The 19,127-nt window shown below is 39.5% G+C and overlaps 1 protein-coding gene and 1 non-coding gene across 31 annotated transcripts in view; both read right to left on the bottom strand.

The window, feature by feature from the left end:
* Zfand6 (zinc finger AN1-type containing 6) overlaps positions 1 to 19,127 on the bottom strand; it is a 70,642-nt gene that overhangs the window by 14,251 nt on the left and 37,264 nt on the right. For 13 of the 30 annotated variants that reach the window (XM_087656334.1, XM_087656219.1, XM_087656284.1 and 10 more), the window contains one exon: positions 8,345 to 8,492. The exons of 16 other annotated variants lie outside the window; for them this stretch is intronic. The gene's annotated coding sequence lies outside the window, so the exon portion shown is untranslated. Of the gene's footprint in view, positions 1 to 5,430; positions 5,508 to 8,344; positions 8,493 to 19,127 lie in introns of those variants that run through there. One more of the 30 variants, XM_087656185.1, reaches the window with a different exon arrangement.
* Rnu6-891 (RNA, U6 small nuclear 891) lies at positions 6,130 to 6,236 on the bottom strand. The gene has a single exon (XR_015656260.1). It is a non-coding gene; the product is annotated as a U6 spliceosomal RNA (small nuclear RNA).

The following is a 19,127-nucleotide window of genomic DNA, read 5'->3' on the forward strand; positions in this document are numbered from 1 at the left end:
GGCTGCAGACTTAATATCCACCATTAAAAGCAATGTCCCAGATCACCATGGTAGAGCACTCTTTAATCACAACACTCAGAGGCAGAAACCGGCAGATCTCTGAGATACAGTCTAGCCTGATCTACATAGCAAGTTCTAGGCCAGTCATTGTTACACAGTAAGATCCTATCTCAAAACAAAATAATGAAGGAAAAATAAGAAAGAAAGAAAAGATCTCGCTGGGTGTGGACAAGGTAATGCATACCTGTAAATACAGCACTTGGAAGGCTGAGTCAAGAGGATCCCTAGTCACTGATCTAAACTATACGGAGTTCCAGGCCAGCCTGGGCTATCTAGGAAGACTCTGAATAAAAACAGAAAAACAAAAGCATAAACTTCAAATAATGGAAAAGGTCTCTATGCACCAGTGTAAGAAAATGCTAGGGTGGTGAGCCAGAGTGGGAGGGTGGGTGGAGGAAGCACCCTCATAAAAACAGGGGAAGGAGGGATGGAATAGGGAGTTTGGGGAGGGAAATCCAGAAAGCAGATAACATTTGAAATGTAAATAAATAAAATATCCATAACAAATAATACAAAATACTTCGGTGTAACTCTAACCAAGCAAGTGAAAGGTCTGTATGTGTATGACAAGAACTTCAAGTTTTGAAGAAACAAATTGAAGATCTCAGAAGATGGAAAAACCTCCAGTGCTCATGGATTGGCAGGATTAATATTGTAAAAATGACCATCTTGCCAAAAGCAATCTACAGATTCAACGCAATCCCCATCAAAATCCCAAATTAATTCTTCATAGAGTTACAAAGAGCAATTTGCAAATTCATTTGGAATAACAAAAAACCCAGGATAGCAAAAACTACCCTCACAGATAAAAGAACTTTTATCTCTCTTTCTCTCTGTGAGTGTGTGTGTGAGAGAGTGACTCTGTCTTCTTTCTGTGTGAGAGTCTCTCTCTCTGTCTCTCTCTTTCTGTGAGTGTGTGAGATTCTCTGTGTATGTGAATCTCTCTCTCTCTCTCTCTCTCTCTCTCTCTCTCTCTCCCCCCCCCCTGACCTCAAGCTGTATTACAGAGCAATAGTGGTACAGAGAGAGGCAGGTAGATCAATGGAATAGAATTGAAGACCCAGAAATGAACCCACACACCTATGGTCACTTGATCTTTGAACAAAGGAGCTAAAACCATCCAGTAGAAAAAAGCATTTTCAACAAATGGTGCTGGTTCAACTGGAGGTCAGCATGTAGAAGAATGCAAATAGATCTATTCTTAGTGCTCTGTACAAAGCTTAAGTCCAAGTGTATCAAGGACCTCCACATAAAACCAGATTCCTCATAAAACTGCAAAGCTTCTGTAAGGCAAAGGACACTGGCATTAGGACGAAACGGCAACCAACAGATTAGGAAAAGATCTTTATCAATCCTCCATCAGAGACGGGGCTAATATCCAATATATACAAAGAACTCAAGAAGTTGGACTCCAGAGAATCAAAAAACTCTATTAAAAATGGGGTATACAGCTAAACAAAGAATTCTCAGCTGTGGACTATCGAATAGCTGAGAAGTATCTAAAGAAATGTTCAACATCCTTAGTCATCAGGGAAATTCAAATCAAAACAACCCTGAGATTTCACCTCACACCAGTCAGAATAGCTAAGATCAAAAACTCAGGTGACAACAGATGCTGGCGAGGATGTGGAGAAAGAGGACCACTTCTTCATTGTTGATGGGTTGCAAACTGGTATAACCACTCTGGAAATCAGTCTGGAGGTTCCTCAGAAAATTGGGACATAGTACTACCTGAGGACCCAGATATACAACTCTTGGGCATATACCCAAAAGATGCCCCAACATATAACAAAGACACATGCTCCACTATGTTCATAGCAGCCTATTTATAACAGCCAGAAGCTGGAAAGAACCCAGATGTCCTTCAACAGAGGAATGGATACAGAGAATGTGGTACATCTACACAATGGAATATTACTCAGCTATCAAAAACAGTGACTTCATGAAATTCATAGGCAAATGGATGGAACTAAAAAATATCATCCTGAGTGAGATAACCCAATCACAAAAAAATACACACACGGTATGCACTCATTGATTAAGTGGATATTAGCCCCAAAGCTCAAATTAGCCAAGATACAATACACAGACCATATGAAACTCAAAGAAGGATGACCAAAGTGCAGATGCTTCAGTTCTTCTTAGAAGAGAGAACAAAAATATCCATAGGAGGAGATACGGAGACAAAATTTGGGGCAGAGACTGAAGGAATGACCATTCAGAGCCTGCCCCACCTGGGATCCAGCCCATATACACACAGCCACCAAATCCAGACAATATTGCTGATGCCAACAAGTGTATGCTGACAGGAGTCTGATATAGCTGTCTCTTGAGAGGCTATGCCAGAGCACGACAAATACAGAGGTGAATGTTCACAGCCAACCACTGAACTGAGAACAGGGTCCCCACTGGAGGAGTTAGAGAAAGGATTGAAGGAGCTGAAGGGGTTTGCAACCTGATAACAACAACAATACCAACCAACCAGAGCTCTTAGGGACTATACCATCATCCAGAGAGTTCAAATGGATAGACCCATGGCTCCAGCTGCATATATAGCAGAGGATGGCCTTGTTGGGCACCAAAGGAAGGTGAAGCCCTTGGCCCTCCCAAGGCTTGAACCACGCCCCCAACCCCAGTGTAGGGGAATGTCAGGGCAGGGAAGCAGGAAGGGGTGGGTGGCCAGGTGGGGGAAAGGGTATAACATTTGAAATGTAAATTTAAAAAAATCCAATAAAAAAAGAGAAAATATCCAATAAAAATGATTGTTTAAATAATAAAATAAAATAAAATAAAAAAACAAAGATATCATGAATTTTGCAGGCAAATGAATGGATCTTGAGAATATCATTCGAAAGAGAAAAAAAGAAAAGAAAGAAAGAAAAAGAGAAGAAAAGGTCTCAAACTATTAAGGGATGCTACTTCACACCTTTACCTGGGAATACAATCTAAGATTCTGACAAGCTTATTTTTCACTCCATGACAGGTTCTCTCAGAATCCCATCCTTGTCAGAGAGTGGGGGGTGAGGTGAAGAGGGAGAGACAGAAACAGACGGAGGGGGCAGGGGTGGTGGCAGCGCAGACAGAGACAGAGAGAATATCATGTGTTGTATCAGTCATCTCTCTCCTGCAGTCCTATATATTCATGTCAAATTAAAAAGCAATTACAATGTAGAGAAGTAGTATGATGGCAAGATGTTCCTGATGGACATTAGTCTATTCTCTTTTGAGTGTGTATGTGTTAATATGTGTGTAGGTGCACGCTCATTTTGTATGTACATCTGTGTTTAGGCTAGAGGTTAAAACTAGAATGAGTTGTTTTCCTCAGTCACCTTCAACCCTACACTTAGAAGCAGTTCCTCACTAAATCTGGAGCTCACCAATACAGCTAGACTGGCTGGCTGGCCAATGCCAGGGACCCTTCTGGTTTTTCGTTCCTAGCACTGGGATTACATAGGATGCAAGTCGCAGTGTTTTGCTTTTTATGTGACTGCAGAGGATCTCAACTCAGATTCTAATGCTTGTTTCAGACACTTTATCCACTGAACCATCTCCCTAGCCTTATGTTCTTTGTGTTTGTCTAGTTTTTTAAAATCAGCGTGACTGCTAACCATGATAAAGATAATTAAGTAACGGAGCTGGGATTCATCCACATAGTCTGGCTATAGTCCAGGTTCTAAGCTAGCAGTTTTAAAAGTATGGTCCATGAGCTGGTATGGAGGTCGACACTATACTCAAAACAACATTAACAAGTTACCTGCCTTAAAACAAAACAAAACCCATACTCTGAAGGATCCTTTGTAGTGGTGCAAAAGCAGTGTTTTTCAGCCAGAGGCTTTCAATGAGCCGAACAGGCAGTGGAACAGTGTACTAGCAGACGTCATGTTACACCCAGAGCAAAAAGCAATTTATTTGTTAAATCTTGCACAAGATTTTTTTTTTCTTTTTTTGAGAATAGATTTTCTGGTGTCACCTATTTGCATTTTGGAGAACTGTATCTTAGAAAAAATGGTTGTGCAACTATTTGAATTGTAAGGTGACTGAATTACCCTTTTAATGAACAACTTTATTTAAAAGAATGACTGGCACACTGGTTATTAAGACTTGAGTCTGACATTTTCTAAAAACAAAGGACATGTAGGATACCTGTCACTTTAAACAACCAACTGTAAGTAGCCACTATAAGGATAGAATTCAGTCATTCAGACAGAAAGGGCTTAAACAAGTCTCCAATATTTTGAGTGTTTTAGTGATATTATTGGCATTAACTGAATGACACCGATCCAACATTTAAAGACCTCCTTAAATCAGTGAATCAAGTACCCAACGTATGTCAGTATAAAAATCATTCATGAACAAAAGAACCATTCAAATGGAAAGACACACCAACAAAAAGACAAAGAGGTTTTACATGCTACCAGAGTCTAAGCTGCAATCATCCCTAAAGAAACTATCAACTGTCAAATTTTGGTGTAGTATTAAAGAACACCATCTTTTATAAAGCTGGGAAGGTTATTAAAACATTCTTTTTTCAACTCCAAGAGCCCAGATTTTCTTTACAGCACTGTATATATTAAATTCAAAGCAACCACTAAGATCTTATTTTATTAAGCCTTTTATCACTAAGAAATGTGTAGGGAGGGGCAGGTGCACTTTCCACTAAAACATTTAAAATAAGTTAGTATTAAATTTTTTCCCTCAGCACTAAATATAATATTTAAAACAAAATCTCTTCACGTTATTCATTAATTTTAGAAAGCGTTAAGATTTTGGTACCAACATTCTGAGAATTCATTGCTGCATGCAAAATGTACATTTCTCAACACAGGCTAAGGCAGTTCAAGAGAGCTAACAGACTTTTTTTTTTATTTGTGAAAAGAGGCACAAAACTGACTTATACAGTATTACCTCTGGACTTAAAATTTTATATAAGTGGAGACCACTTGGGGATGGGGAGAGCACCTAGTAAGATTCCCTGGGATAATAGAGAAAAGACAATGTAAAAATACAGGTTCAACCTGTTACTGTACCATGCCACTAAGCAGCAGATTAAAGTAAGATACAATAAAGGAGTTCCCCCTACCCCAATATAGATAAACATGCCAGTATAACTGAAAGCCACAACATCCAAAAAAGAGAGATGTCATTCTATGAATACTTCAGGCAAACACAGAGATAAAAGTGAAATATGACCATCAAGCTTTTCTGCTACAATTAACCTCAAAACTAACATTAAAACTCAATGCCATCTAACTGTAGCTACTTCCAAAGCCAAACTGTCCTGCACAGTAGCAAACAGTAATTTTTCAGAATTTAGGAGACACAGGGGATTGATTATAAAATGATTCAGTCTTACTTATTCATTTTCAAAACATTGAAAACATACCTTTGGTAAAGATTCAAAATGACCACAAAAAAACCAAAAACCAAACTAAATCAAACCAAACCAACCAACCAACCAACCAAACAAACAAAAAAAGAAAAACCAGCCCAAAACCAAAACCAACCCCCCCCCAAAAAAACCCTAAAAAACAAAAACAACCCCAAAAACACAAAGGGTAACAATTTCTATGAAGGCAGTGGCACAGCAAGGGTACTGGGGAAAAACCCCAGGTCAGCCCCTCCTGCCATTTCTGATAGGTGAACAACTTGCAGGACATAAATCTGGCACTGAAATGATCAGGGAATAAAATGGGTAAGGGAAGAGAAGGAAGATCAATTCTTCATACTGCACTGTGGGACTCCACCGCTGCAAATCCAAGCTCTTAGAGCAGTGAAAGCCAGGCACAGGAGTGAATACTGCCTAGCACAGTGTAGTCATAAAACAGCTCATGAACTGAATCCAACGTGCTGAACTGACTTGTCCCAGTCAAAAATCACAACCTATGTTCTCTAATACTTCATGGTGATTCAGAATTTACTGGGGAACTGTTGTTTTGTCCTTATGCCATTTATTTCTACACAAATTTTCAAGATGTCACTATGAGACCCCAGTTTAAGGGAGTTCTTTATGTCTTTCTTGAAGTCCATCATCATGATCAAATGTGATTTAAAATCTAGATCTTGCTTTTCAAAAATATGGAACGCTTCACGAATTTGTATGTCATCTTTGCGCAGGGGCCATGCTAATCTTCTCTGTATCGTTCCAATTTTAGTATATGTGCTGCAGAAGCGAGCACGAGACCCCAGTTTAAAAATGGACCAAAGTCATATAACTGGTGAACCATCAAGTCAGTCTTTTAATATTAAAAAATTAGGATGACAGCCTGTTGTATTTAAAACAATTTTGAGACATTCATGAATTTTTATTATTTGCATTTAAAAATGAGCTTAAACTTTACTCAATTGTTCAATCTTAAGATAATATGCAACTTTAATTAGCTGTAACCTACTGTACTCAAAATAATTAATTTTTCCATTTTGTCTTTTTCCCTAACGAAGTCCTTATCTGTATAAATATTCAAGATTGTATAATCTGAGAATGCAAAAAAATTCATTACAAATTAAATTCCTACAAAAGAACAACAGTGAACAAAGGCAAGAGACAATTCTAAGGACATGCCTTTGTTTCATTTCCTAGAGTGAGCTCACCAGTTCCAGTGAGTTCTTTTGGGAATCTCGGGCTATTTTACTTCCCATGCTAATGCTGAGTTTTGTCCCTTCAAGCAGGTGGGAGTGAGGAGCCTAGAGATCGACTTCTATGGATACAACAGCTGTACTATGTTTAATTTTTCTGTTTTACTACCTTGCTTCCAGTTCTACTGACTTCAGCTCTCCTGGAACACCTAGTTTGAGTTATTGTACAGTAACTGTCCTTGAAGAGTACTCAACCAAGCATTCATGTTCTGCATAATGTATCCAGCTCAGTCTACTTTCCACACAAAGTATACTGTGTAAAATGAGAATAGTCTTGGAGTCAGTTAGCAACAGTGAAATTCCCAACTTGGTCCTTTTCTTGTCTGTAAGAGTTTGGACATTGTCACTATCCTACCCTAGGGTTGATGCTCTAAGAATACATGGATTACCTGTCCAACACATGAAATGATGCATCCAGTGCCAATCATACAAGTAAAGCTCAATCACTGCTCTAACTCAGCTGTGCCTAGAGGGAGAAGCCAGTCCTTTGCTCCATCTAGACTGCTCATTCCTAGCTCTTGCTTCTCCTTTTCTGTAGATGTTGTCTGCTGTGGCATCTGCCCAACAGTCCTATCTATTTCAGGAAGTCAGTTTCTTTTGCATTCCTTAGAAAGCTGCTTGTGGCACTCTTTAGGATGTTTAAATCTGACCACAGGCAACCTTGCGACTCACATCCCAGCTATATGAAGCTTCTTCAAATCTCTTTTATGCCAATATGAATCTTATGAAATATTTATTGACTAACCACATCTCATTATTATGAAAGTAATATGGAAATGCTACTCAGAACAGATGCTTAAAGTGGTTATAAAATGCATGCATACACACCCCTATTGTTTTCCTGCCTTCTTCTAAAGGAAGAAATAGTTTACAGTGAGTAGTCAGTCCAGAGAAACTGTAAATTTAATCTTACTCAACCCTGTTTCTGGTTGGCCAGCAGATATCAAAATTATTTAGCTATTAATCGTCAAAAATTGGTGAATTCCACACGAAAATTTCAGGTTTCCAAGTAAAATAGGAAAAACTCACAGAGTGAGCTTATGTTCTAAAAATTGAAGCTAGCTAGGCAGGCTTAACTCTTTAGGATGACCTATGTCTGCTCACTAGCTCATCAGTCTTATTGTTTGTCAGATCACACACACTCACACACCACACACACACACACACACACACACACACACACACACACACACACAAACTTTATTAGTTCTTTGAGAATTTTGTACAGTGTTTTGATAATATTCACCTTCTTCCCCAACTCTTCTGAAGTCCACCCCAACTCAACTTTGTGTCACTCCCCAACCTCACCAAGGCCAATTTGTGCTGGCCAAACAGTCTTGGATGTGTGAACATTCACTGGAACATGGTCAACTCACCGGAGGCTATACACATACTCTTTGGGTACTTCCTCTCCTAGCAATAGTTTAAAAAAAATTATAGACACACCTAGATAAATGCACATGTAAGATGTGTGCCTGGTGCTTGTAGAGGCCAGAAGGACATTGGATTCCTTGGACCTGGGGTTACAGATGGTTACACACATACACATGCACAGGCACACACACAGGCACACACACAGGGGGCGGGGATTGATATACTGAGATATTCTTCAGGATATCCAAGAAGGTCACAAAGCAAATAGAAAACACACCTTGACAGAAAACACTTGGGAGGAAAGCTGCTCACTCAGATGAAAGAACAGGGACAGGTTAAAGTTCCTACTGTACTGTAGGCTTGGTAACTCTGCATAGCAGTCCCCAGATCCCTAAGTCGAGTTGTCTTTCCTGCTGTTGCTTGCACTGAAAAACAAAAAGGCCATTGAGTCTACTACCTAACATATGGTAAGATCTCTGGGAATATTTTCCTAGCAAATATAAAGCATAGCATTCCTACATGTAATTACATCAGTGTTAGACATGTTCTAGTATAAATCCCACTTATCTAGCTACTGCTACAGGGAAATTTCCACAGGCCTGGATGATAAATCTCATTAAAAAGGGCCACTATAGCTGGACATAATGATATACCTCTACTTCCAGCTCTGCAAGTTCAAGGCAAATAGCAGGGGCAAGGTGGGGAAGTGTCCAGTTATGTACATGCCTGAGTACATGCTATACTCAGTAGCTTTTCTGGCTCTTAAACTGTAAAGGAATTATATAACACCTAATATTATGAAATTCAACTATGCTCTTTATGTAATTGTGGTGTATTTATTCTCATCTCTACGCAGAATGTTCCATGGTGTAAAGGACTATCTAATATTGATGGGAATTTTCTTAAACTTTCTTGTCTAGGACTTCTAGAAACATAGCTGTTGGGAATATTATTTATGTTACTTCTGGCTACAATGCATCCATACTTAGCCTGAGTACGTACCGAAGAGTGGGAATGTTGTATCACAGAGAATGTGGACTTTCAACTTCAGCAGAGACCACTAACAGCTTCCCAAAGCGGTTACCTATCTTCACACATCCCTCAAGTAAAAGCCCCCAGGATATCCCTAGCGTACTCATCCTCAGTGCTGTCTGTCTCCTGTATTGGGCTGTATGTCCAATACAAAGATGTCCATACCCTATTCCCTGAAGCTCTAAGTATTTTCTCAAACAGAGGAAGAATGTGAGGAGATCTCACCCTGGATTAATCAGGTGAGTCCTGAAAGACAGGCAGAGCAAGCTTTGAGATGTTCAGCAACAGCTTCATTTCTGATTTCTGGACTCTAAAATCAAGAGAATGATTTTCTTTGCTTTTTACAACCTGGATTGTATTAGCTGGCCTCAGAAGCCCCGAGAAATTAACCCTTCTATTTAAATACTGGGTGTCTCCATGTCTTAACTCAGCACCACCTTGTAGCTTCACCATCACTGGATGCTCTGACTACTGAATATCCTCTTCTGTCTTCACTGCCTGTTTTCTGTTGTCTGATTCTTTTGCTTATTTTGCCCACTATGTGCCTTGTCTTGTCCATTTTAAGTGAGGTTTGACTCTACAAGCTGATGTTCTAAATGTATGTTCCCTGGCTGGTAGCACTGTTTTGGGAGGCTGCAGAACCTTTAGGCAGTATGGCTTAGCTGGAGAAATGGTTCCTTGGGGACAGGCCTTTGAAGGTAATACCAAGCCTCTGGTTTCAGGCTTATACGTTTTGCTTCCTGGTCCATTGTGATATGAGGGGACTATAACACACTCTTCTAATCCCATGAACTTCCCTATCATCATGGACTGAGGTGCCCTGAAACTATGAGCCAAAACAAATTTTCCTCCTGAAAGTTTCTCTATCAGATATCTCACCATAGTGATACTAAGTTACGTTAACAATGTCTGTATTTAGTTGGGTAGTATTTAATAACCTACTGCCTATTCCAAGATCATGAAGACATTGCATACTTCTAGACTTGGCTATTTTATCTTTCACTGGCAATTTATCTGGATTTAACATTTTTTTTTAAAATGTGGGATAATGCAAGATTATGTTCTTCTCGTTTATAATTAACCCAAAGACTATCCTTTGCTTACTGCAGGTCATGTTTATCCATATGCTTGTTACTGTGGGGAAGCTGGCTGCTGCATCATAAAGGCTCGTTGGTAAGCAGCTGAGAGCTCCATTCAATAGTTAGCTAGCTATGTGCTCTCAAAACTGAACTTGGTTCTGCACCAATTGTCTTCAAAAAAGTCAGTGCTTATCTACATAAAGTCACTCAATATCCTTACACAAGAGTCAGAGCTCCCCAGCGGCTGCCTCATTCACAGAGGTTCACCTGTTTCTCAAAACATCCTTGCCCCACAAAACCCCAAATATAAAGAACGGTCTGTAATACACAAGACCCATACCCATAAGCCCTTTCATTTCCTCCTCTTTGACCTTAAAGCTTCTAAACCATCCAACCGCCACTTCCATGTAGTCATTTAGTATGCAGGTAGCCTCATCTCCTGCTTCTATATCCCTTTAAGAAGATCTCTTCACCTCCTTCATCTCTGAAACCACTTTAAGTAAATCTTTAACTTAGTTTACCACCTTTACGAATGACTGCCTTGCTTAAGTTCTTTAGTTCAGTAACATCTTTCTTGAAACCTCTCAGAATTTTATACAATGATTTTTATATAAGTAGCTCATTTTATTACAGATAAAAATACTTAGGATTCAACCTAATCTCTCAAGCTACTGGCTACAGCCTATTCTCTAAACCATGTATGCAAAGCCTACCTGTGGAGTACTGGGGACCCTTACTGACTTTAAGGAGGTCAAAACTACTTTCAATAATTTATAGTCCTATTATGTACCTGCACTTCTAGGTACTGGAAAGCTGAAGGAAGAGATCACTTCCATTGAAGTTCAAAGCCACCCTACACAATATAGTGAAACCCCCACTTCAAAAAAGCACCCAGTGCAGAAGCACAGAGACAGAATTAACAATACTAGGAAGACCGAGGCAAGAAGATCAGACAGCAAGTTCCAGGACGGCCAGTGCTACACCTACCTTGTCTCAAAAAATAAAACAAAGAATTTGTCTTTTTCAATCTGTTGGCATATAAATCAGCAGTATAAAAAAGAGGATAAAACAGCTGATATCTTAGAGGTGGCACTGAATTGTGTCAGAAGTTGTTATACACTTTATTATTATACATTAAACATGAAAGACAACAGTTCTTTTTGAAAATTCATTTTATATTTTAAGGCTCTCATATAGCCTAGGCTGGCCTACGTAGCTATTTGGCTAAATTTTTATCTAAACCCTCTACCTCTCAAGTGCTAAGATTACAGACATGTGCTACTACTTACAAACTATTGCTGGTGATGGAACCCTGGGCAATCATTCTACCAACTCGGCTACCTCTAAAACTCCTGGGAAGGTCTTTATCTCTTCTTAAAAGTTAATCTTATAGAGGTTAGAGGGATGGGTAGCTATGTGAGCATGTTGCTCAGAGGAAAACCATTACATAAAATCATAACCAATCAAAACGCAGAGTCATGAAGTCCCACTGGATGTATCTACAAAACATTCCTGCACCCAGGAGTATTCTGCTCAAGGAGTATTGCAGAAGAGGAGGCAGAAAGACTGTAAGAGCAAGAGGATCATGGAGGTTGTCCTTTCTTCTAGTAATATCAAACCCATAAAGTCTTACCAACATGAATGGAAGAAAGTCCATAAGGCCTTAATCCTACACAATCTTTTAAGTTCTTTTGTATTAGTTCTCAACTAAGAAATGATGGCAGCAGGACTAATAGTCTTCCCCAGGGCAAAACACACCAACTGACTACTGGATACCATATGATTAGTCCTAAAATCATACATATAAGTAACATCATATACACTGAGCATGTTATATCTAGGCATGAATATACATGAATATGTGTGTGTACATGCAGGTAATGAAGACACCATGAATTTGAAAGAGTGTATAGGGGAGTAATATGGGAGTTTGGAGGGAGGAAAGAAATGGAGAAATGACATAATTATATTATAATCTCAATATTAAAAGGGAAAAAAGTATACTGCTCTCTTTTTTAAAGGCTTATTTACTTTATGTATATGGGTGCTTTTCCTGGAAGTATGTCTGAATACCACATGCATGTCTGGTGCCATGATATCAGAAGAGAATGTTGGATCTCCTGGAACTAGAGTTCAAGATGGCTGTGAGCCTATGTGATGGTTTAAGTGAGAATCACCCCCATAAGCTCATATTTGAAAGCTTAATCACCAAGGAGTAGAACTATGTGAAAAGATTAGGAGGTGGAAAGAAGTATGTCACTGGGGATGGTCTTTTAGGGTTGGAAAGCCCACAACAGGCCCAATCTATCTGTCTCTATCTCTTTCTCAGACTTTGGATCAGCTACTCCTCTAGTACCATGTATCCCTTTTATGCCTCCATGCTTCAAACCACAGCAATGCAAGAAACCTTGGAAAGTGTAAGGAAGCCCCCAATATAATGCTTTCTTTAAGTGTTGCCTTGGTCATGGTATCACTTTATAACAATACAACAGTGACTAGGATAGCTGCCATGTGGGTGCTAGAAACTGATTCTGAGTCTTTGCAAGAGCAGAAGGTACCCTTAACTGCTGAGCTATCCCTCTATTCCCAAATATTAGTTCCTAATGAAACAATACAATTATTAATTTTATTTAATCTTTTTACAGAGTCTGCCAAAGTTTATTCCTCTTTGAACCTTTCTGGGGTCATGGCACCCTAGAATAAAGCCTTCTTCGTGGTAGTTTCCTGTCCATATGATACCAATGGAAGTCTCTTTGAACTTTTCATGGCTCTCACTTCAGAGAACAGGCCTGCTTGCTGAGGAAACAGACTCCTACAAACCCAGAGGCAGACTGTTACAGCTACAGCTGCTGTAATCAGGAGCAGTGCCTTCAGGATCAACTGAAAGTTGAATGATGGACAAATAACCTGTCTTTGAGGATAGAAAAGAGAAAAATCAGATTTAATACACAAAGCATTTTTCTTTTCTTCTCAGAGTTGTATTTTCGATTTTCTAGAATAGGGTTGGCAAACTTTTCCTCTAAGCACCAATAATAAATACTGGGCTTTGTGAACTATACGGTCTCTTGGGCAATTCTCAAGTTCTACATTGGTAATGAAAAGAAACCATATACAAATGTTAACAAATGAGTGTACTTACAATAAAAGGTGACTGAGAAGGATGGGTTAGTGGGCCAGGGTTTGCCAATTCCTGCTTCAGGTTCAGTGCACCTAGCAGGTACTCAAGTAAAGGATGAATACATGAATGCTTTCAAAACTTCTTTGGTTAGAAATGTTAATAGAAAAAACACAGCAAGACTTCTTGACAGCAAATCAGTTTTTCTTTTGTTATAGCTTTATTCAAGGATGATACTCTGACCTGTGCTGTCTACTGTTCTGCTGGTTACTGTAATAGAAGTTTTATGCCACAGCTTCTGCTCACAAGAGTCAATGAATGAGCTGAGAGTGTAGCTCTATGGTAGATCAATGGCTGGCACGGATTCAATCCATAGGTACAAGGACACAAACATGAATGTCTGATTTTCATGTATCTACAGAGACACAGCCATCTACCTTCAAAATCAAAGCAGCTAGAAAACCAGTGCTAACAAGTACTCAACAAATTTTAGAAATATAATCATTCTAACTTCAGAGTTTATTTTAAAGACCAAAATGAAGAGCAATGGCTGAAAAGAGTGGTAGAGTTCTTGTTAACCTGCACAAGGCCTTGGATTTAATCCCTAGCACCACAAAATAATCGGGCAAATAACAAAACGCATGGCATTGCGAAAGCTAGTTTTTCTCCCAGTGAAGATGCAGTCACTTGAAGTAAGGGATAACAAACATCCTAGAAAGAAACCTGTCTACAGTTCACAGCACAACAACTATATATAAAGGGTCACCTTTGTGTACAAGGCAACACAGTGAGGAGAACAATGAGCTCGGCTTCATTCTAACGCAGCTTGATTATGACGCTGCCTTTTTAGTGCTTAGTCCAAGCCCTTCACACAGAGGTAGGTGTGATACCTGTTTTTCTACCCCACGGATTCTGAGGAAGAGCCCATTAAATAATGACTATGAAAACACAATGTAACATTTTTTGATATTTGGTCAAACCCCCTCACCCCCAAGCCCCAGCTCAGGACCGAACCCAGAGTGCTCTACCACTGAGCTAAATCCCCAACCCCAGCACATAAAACTGTACAAAACGTCCATCAGAACTGGATGACTTGTACATCAACAACTGCAGTTCATAATTAGAGGGAGGGGTGCAGTCGTTACTCCAAGATCATTTATCTGTAGCCCAAGGTTCAACAAGGACACTGCCTCAAGGCCTGTTTACCACATAATAGATCACTTGTTAGGAATTAGTTGAAAATGCTTCACCTCTACCTGAGATACCACCACTTTCTCAATTAGGAGGCAGGAAATGTTACAACCAAAGGTCATAAAATGATGTGTCAATTATTTGACTAACGCAAACTTGTTTATAGTGAGCATTTGCCATTGCAGAAGGTTAAAATCACGCACAGACACACTCCACACAACAGCATTTCAGTAAATGGCCAAAGAGTTCCATAGGTTATATTGCCCGGTAATCCCATTACCGCCTCAGTTTTCACTAGTATATGCTTATGTGTGTCCGCAGCTAACAAATGCATGACTGCACTCTTCCTGGGGAAGAATTCTATGCACTTGGAATATCAAATGCTGGAAATAAGCTTAGAAAACAGAATAAGGTAACATTGTGAAAAGCTTATTATCTGTGCCAAGGAAGAGTTTGCTGTTAAATAACAAGCAAACAAGGAAGTCTCCAAACTTGTAATTGGAAGGAGTCCTAAAAGTATTACCCACTACATACTACCATTTAACTTACATGTTTCATAATTGTTTTGAAGAGAGTTCGCAGGAATAAAAATGAATATTGCATGACATGAAAAGTAAATAAAAATGGCTATCAATGGAAAAACGAAATTAACTTGGTTAACTTGACTGGATTTAGAAATCACCCTGGACATATATACCTCTCAGTGTACCTATGAGGGTGTTTTCAGTAGAAGGAAGATGTACCATCAAAGTGGGCAGAGCCATCACACGGACTGGCATCCTGGACTGCATAAAAAGGGAAAAAATAAAACTAACCAAACAAAGGAACAACAACAAAACAAAATCCAGAGCACCAGCACTACTGGCTCTCTGCTTACCTACTATGGATACAATGTGATAGCTGCCCTTCTCTCCTGCCCTCCTAACTGTACACACACACACACACACACACACACACACACACACACACACACACACACACACACACTCTACTGGTAGTACTAAGTAGACTCACTGGCTCTTTGGGTTTATAAAAAATAAAGGGCACAAGAGAGAGATGGTTCATCATTAAAAGCATGTACTGTTCTTCCATTCAGTTCCCAGCAGCTCCACCAGACAGCTCACTATTGCCTGTAACTACAGCTCCAGGGACTGCAATACTCTACGGTTTCTGGGCATCTGTGAGCACATGCACATTCCCATCTTCCTCCTCACACACACTTAAAAATAAATCAGTGGCAGGGCACATGAAATTGGAGGGAATAGTTATAGAGAATGGAAGAAACTGGAAGGGAGTATGGGAAGATTTGATAACTTACATTCTTAAAATATTAAAATGTATTTGTGGTGGTTTGAATGAAGATGGCTCCCATAGGCTCATAGGGAGTGGCATTACTAGGAGGTAATGCTTTGCTGAAGGAAGTGTGTCACTGGGAATGGGCTTTGGGTTTCAAAAGTTCAAGCCATCACAATGTCTTCCTGCTACCTACCCATCTGGATATAAAACTCTCAGCTACCTCTCCAGTACCATGTCTGCCTGCATGCTGCCATGCTTCCACTATGACAATAATGAACCAGTCCTCCAAATGTAAGCAAGCCCCAATTAAATACTACCTTTTGTAAGAGCCTCATGGTGTTTCATCACAGTAATAGTACCTAACTAGGCAGTATATATGTATTTGTGAGAGAGAGAGAGAGAGAGAGAGAGAGAGAGAGAGAGAGAGAGACAGACAGACAGACAGACAGACACAGAGAGAAGCGTGTGCCATAGCACGTGTGTGGAGGTCAGATGTGTAGAGGTCTTAGGAATCAGTTTTCTCATTGTACCATGTGAATCCTGGAGATCAAATGTAAGTTGTCAGGCTTGGCAGCAAGTGTTTTTAACTGCTAAGCATCACAGCTGCCCAAGGATTTTTCCCCCTCTTCACAAAAGTGAGAAAAATCAACCAATATACTGTCACTAAATAAAATTACATAAGTCAATATGATCTGCTTGCTAATTTGAAACTAGTTGGTATTATTCCTCCCACCAATTAGTACAACTAATATGAGTACTTGAATACTTAATTGGCACAATATTCTAAAAAAACTAAATTACTCAGGAGAAACAAACTTTAAGCTTCACCTGGATAATGTAGGAGACCTCCTACAATCTGTAAGTAGAAAAAATATGATATCATGAATAACATCTATAAAAGGAAACACGGGACTCAGTGCTTGTTTTCTGATACCATTTTTCAATTTCCTATGTACAGTATCATATAGTTTCAGATAATAGCCCATCTACTAGAAGCCAGTTACAAACTTAAAAATTAAAAACAAAAAAATACACAACAATGTACATAGTTTTTGTGAATCTTATCACAGGTAATTCTTCCTTAGGTTTATGTGATACAAGTATGTTTTTGTTCCATCAAGTACCCAGCTGGAGGAAAAGGGTGCAGAAAACAAAAACAAAAACAAAAACAAAAAACAAAAACAAAATGCTGAAGGGGCAGAGTGCACCGCAAATCTGCCCCAACAGGTCCTTTTTGGTATTTTCACAATTCAGAAATTTCCAATTTCTAGGAATGATTTTATTTGAACAAAGGAGTTCAAATGGCTAAAATGTATTTGGAAACACTATTCTATATCCCTAAGAGCCAACCTGGATGTGGCTACCCTTCATTTTCATACAATCCAGAATGTAGTCAATAACAACCTCAGTAGCTGTACTAATGCCTGCTTACCTACCAATTTCAACTTTAACAACTACTACTGCAGGGCTGGGGAGAGGGCTCGGAAGTTACAGGCATGGTACACTGCTTTTTCGGAAGTTATAGGCATGGTACACTGCTTTTGCAGAGGACCCAAGTTCAGTTTCCAGCACCACATCAGGCAAGACAAACAGGAATGGCACCATCAAGAAACATCAGACAATATGGACACTGCACCCGGTGTTATCCTATAAAACAGCACTGTCTTAAACAGTGAGTCACTAATCACCGTGTGACTCTAGATCAAGTGTGAAATGGGGGGTACTGGCAGCAGAATACTGGTTCAGAACGGGAGGACAGATGAGTAAAGCTCATCACTCACTGACTTGGGGTGATTTACGGTACCTTAGCTGAAAAAGTTCATCATTTCTGAATTCTTAATTATCGGGTTGATGAGGGATGTCTCAGTGGGTAAAGGAGCTTGTAGCCAACCTGGTTTGATCACCATAAACTCACGCATGCACACATGCACACCTTCAAAGTCTATTTTTGGGGGCTGGGACTATAGCTGTGAAAAGAGTACATGCCTAGCATGAATGATCAATCTCCAGGTTCAATTCCCAGCATGACAAAAACCAAAGAAAACTAAACTATCACTTTGAGGGTTCATATCTCCTAGTATTATTCTCCTCAAAGAAGAAACAGAAACAGAGGCTTCATAGTATTAATGGTAATCATTTGCAAGTGCTGTGAGTCACTGAACTTTACCATTGTGTTAGGTGGGAATTATCATAGTGTTAAGGAGAAGTTAAGTGATTCCTCAATATCATCAGGCTATTAAAAGTAATACCTAGGATGTGAAACCAGGACAGACTGACTATAGTATTGGCGCTTAACCATGACCATTTGTTCTCATGTAGCCAGAACTCCATCATAACCATACTGTACACTAAATGCAAAAGCAAATACATCTGGGTAGTAGAGACCAGGCTCAGCAAGCCTATACACCTTCCTGGTAAGGTAAATAAAGGGCAGGGGAGAGAGAACAACATTCATATCATTGGCACCGACCTCTGGTTGAAACAGATTGTATGGCTCTTTAGTTCTGCCCTGCATACCTGGATAAGAGAACTACAGAACAGACTCACTCCAGAGTGGCAGGAGGCGGAGGGAAACCTGCCACCAATTTCCCTAGTTACTTTGTTACAACATGCTTTCTAGTTAGTTGATCCGATTCTTCTTTCTCCCTATCTGACTTTAGAGACCACACCCCAAAGCCTTCTTTGACCTTGAATTTTCTTTATTTTTGACTCTAAAAAGATAGGAACAAGTATAGGATTCTTGATTTTCCCTCCTTTTTCTTTTAAAAGTGCAGCACCAAACAATTTGTCATAGTTTTACTAGTTAAGTGCCAAACAACTGGCTAAAGAGATTAATAGGCCAGAGCATCAATACAGTGAGGCTTGTCATTCTTAACCAAGGGATTATAATATCTCTCCTTTGAAGCGTCTCAGACACTTATCTGTGTATCACCTGACCAACCAATGAAAAAGAGAACCAGCAAAGGAATTATGCATATTCAGAATGCATTTATCACTGCTTTCTGTGTCTTCTAGTTCACTGCTTTGAAGGATAGTCCATTTGTGACATTAAAGAGAAAGCGACTTGTCTTAGATACAAATACACTAAGCAAACAACCACTGATACTCTTTGCCTCACCCACAGTTAAACACTGAGTCTGTGGACAGGCTGATCACTCTGCTCAATCCCTGCATACTTCTAGAAATCCATCCACACACACACCACACATTCTTCTGAAGAGAGAGGAATCCAAATTAGAGCTTCATTCCTAAAATCCATCATCAACAACAAGAAAGGGAAAAAAAAGTTGTCTTTCCTAGAGGATTCTTGAGGTGATAACTCTTAGCAAAGGAGAAAAAACCTTTTC

Source organism: Rattus norvegicus, chromosome 1 (genome assembly GCF_021556685.1).
Source record: "Rattus norvegicus strain SHRSP/BbbUtx chromosome 1, alternate assembly SHRSP_T2T, whole genome shotgun sequence".
NCBI classification, from domain to species: domain Eukaryota; kingdom Metazoa; phylum Chordata; class Mammalia; order Rodentia; family Muridae; genus Rattus; species Rattus norvegicus.